This window comes from Lipotes vexillifer, unplaced genomic scaffold (genome assembly GCF_000442215.2).
Source record: "Lipotes vexillifer unplaced genomic scaffold, Lipotes_vexillifer_v1.1 scaffold921, whole genome shotgun sequence".
NCBI classification, from domain to species: Eukaryota; Metazoa; Chordata; class Mammalia; order Artiodactyla; family Lipotidae; genus Lipotes; species Lipotes vexillifer.
In genome coordinates, this window is record NW_006787800.1 from 2395375 (window position 1) to 2398015 (window position 2641).

Below are 2641 nucleotides of genomic sequence, written 5' to 3' on the forward strand. Positions count from 1 at the left end.
AAAGAGTGGTCCAGGCAGAAGGGACAGCAAGTGCAAAGGTCCTGAGGTCGGAGTCTGCTTAGCACCTGGTGTGCGTCCTGAGTCCTGAGTGTATCCTCGGTCTCCCTCGCTCTCTCCAGCAGCTAGGGAGAAGAACAATGTTGGACGAGGTTCAAAGGGAGTGAATCAGGCAGGCTGCCCTGGGACTTCCTCCCTTTGAGTCCCCCCAGCCCACAGCCCTGGACCTCCTCTGCCAGCCCTGCCTGCCAGCCCTAGTTAATAGGTATCCACATAAGCTGTTTTGTGCCAGGAATCCAGAGCATTGCCTTCTTTGCCTGCCAAGTCCCCTGATTTTTTTACTCAAAGCCAAATGCCATAATGCCTAACTGCCTCTTATGGGACTCCCCAGCCTGGATCTTGTGGGCCAGGAACCAGACTGCAGCAAGTCCTGTTCCTGAAGAGGGCCTGGAGCTTGGGGCTAAAGGCCCAGTAGAGAGTTACAGGAGGGGAAGCCCCCAAGTGCTCTACTCTGAGGCCAGCTGGCCAAGGGCGATGTTTCCAAGGAGGCCACCAGGGCTAGGGTTGAACCACAGGGCTGTGGAGCCAGGTGGCCTGGGCTTGAATCCCAGCTCTGTCCCCCGCTAGCTGCCCACCATTGGCAGGTTGATTACCCTGTGGGTGCCTCTCACCTAAAAAATGGGGGTGATAATAACAGGGTGAGTGTGAGGTCTAAATGAGATCATATCCGTAAGGTTCTTAGCCCATGACAAGTGCTATAAAAGTGTTTTTTAAGTAAAAAGGAAAGTGCTTAGTGAAGTGTATTTTAAAATCACTCTCTTCCATGTAATTGTATTGAAAATGTTAGGTAGGAAAAGGGTTCACCCCCTTTAAGAATAATCTGGAAGAAACTGCTACTGTCAGCACAAAGTCAGTGACTAGGAAACAAAGCAAGAGTTGCCAACGGTTTAATTAGTTCCTTTTAGCACTTAAGGCCAAACCCAGAGGCCTGTACAGGTGGGAGCAGTGACCAGCCTGGGAGGGGCCAGTACACCCTGGTTTAGGGGCACTAGCTGGCAGGGACCCCCCACCCCAGCCTCGGTGAACACGTTGAGTTGAATGGGCAGAGCGGGGGGGGGGGGCTCAGCCTGTAGGCATCTGACCCTCAACAGCCAAGGAGGCCCAAGGCGAGGGGGACTGTGGGTGCCAGGGCCTGGATGGATGGATGGAACACAATGCAAGTGTATTGAGAGAATGAAAAGTCCAGTAGTAACAAGAGGAATAGAAAGTCAGCAAGCCACTTGGACCAGGCCTCCACTGTCTATTCAAACTTTTTGCCCAGATATCATCTTTCTTTTTCCATCTCTTTGATTACTAAGGCACACTGTCAGTTTGTTCTTAAAAGGGGGAAAAAAGCACGACTGGAGGGTGCTAGTCATGAGCCTGGTGCTTTCCAGTTCTATATCCACGTTGGTGGCATCGGTCTTCCCTTGAGGGCAGAAAGAAACACCAGTATGATTTATGAAGCACAGATAAGAAAACTTAGGTTAAGAGTTCTGCGAAATTGCTGATCTCAGACACCTCCCACAGAGCAGACTTTCCACAAGAGGGTTGTTCAGTGGTCAGGACTGAGGCTGGGGTGCCGGGTGTCCCCTTCCCTCTTAGATCTCTCCACCTGCCCCTCTCCCTCTCCCAGGACCTCGTCCCTGGTGTCTCCCTGAAGAGCTGCAACCGGACAACAAACTCCCTTCAAGCAACAGTAGTCACAGGGATGCAAGTCAATTTCCACCAAGTGCCAGAATGCAGTGGGGTTTAAAAGAGAGAGCAGGATGCCGAGAGAAATTAAGGAAGATATTCATAAATAGAGAGCTACACCATGTTCCTGGACTAGATGACTCAATATGGATAGTGTCAATTCTCCCCAAAATGATCTGTAGATTCAGCAAAATTCCAGTCAAAGTTCCAGCAAGTTTTTTGTGGAAATTGACAAGCCTATTCTAAAACATACATGAAAATGCAAAATACCTAAAATAGGCAAGAGGATCATGAAGAACAAAGATGAATGACTTAAACTACCTGATTTTAAAACTTTCTATAAAACTATAGCCATTAAGACACTGTGATATTGGTGTAAGGGTAAATAAATAGACCAGTTATAAGAGAATAGAGAGAACCCCAAACTAGACCCACCCATGTATGGTCAATTGATTTACGACAAAGACACCACTGCAATTCAGTGGAGAAAGGATTTTCTTTGTCCCTCCAACCAGCCTGGTCCCATCATGGGTACCAGAGGGAGGGAGGGGGCTGAGAAAGAAGATGATGGGGGAAGGGGACTCACCCAGCTTTGGGTCAGAGGGGCTGGTCCTCTGTGTGTGTGTGTGTGTGTGTGTGTGTGTGTGCGCGCGCGCGCGCGCACACGCACGCGCACAGCTTCCTGAGGCATCAAAGGCAGTTTTTTTTTTTCCCCAGAGGGACACTGGGCTGTTGCATTGTTGGGCTGAGCCACACAGAATCAAAGGTGCTTGCTAATGAGGAGCCGCTGCCAGCGGGGGTGTGACCTGGGCAGCCCAGGTCCCTCCAGCTCCAGAATCTGCTTCACCCAAAACCCAGGCCAGGCCAATCATTCCCCCCTCCCAGCCCCACCTGTCCACTAAGGAGCTCT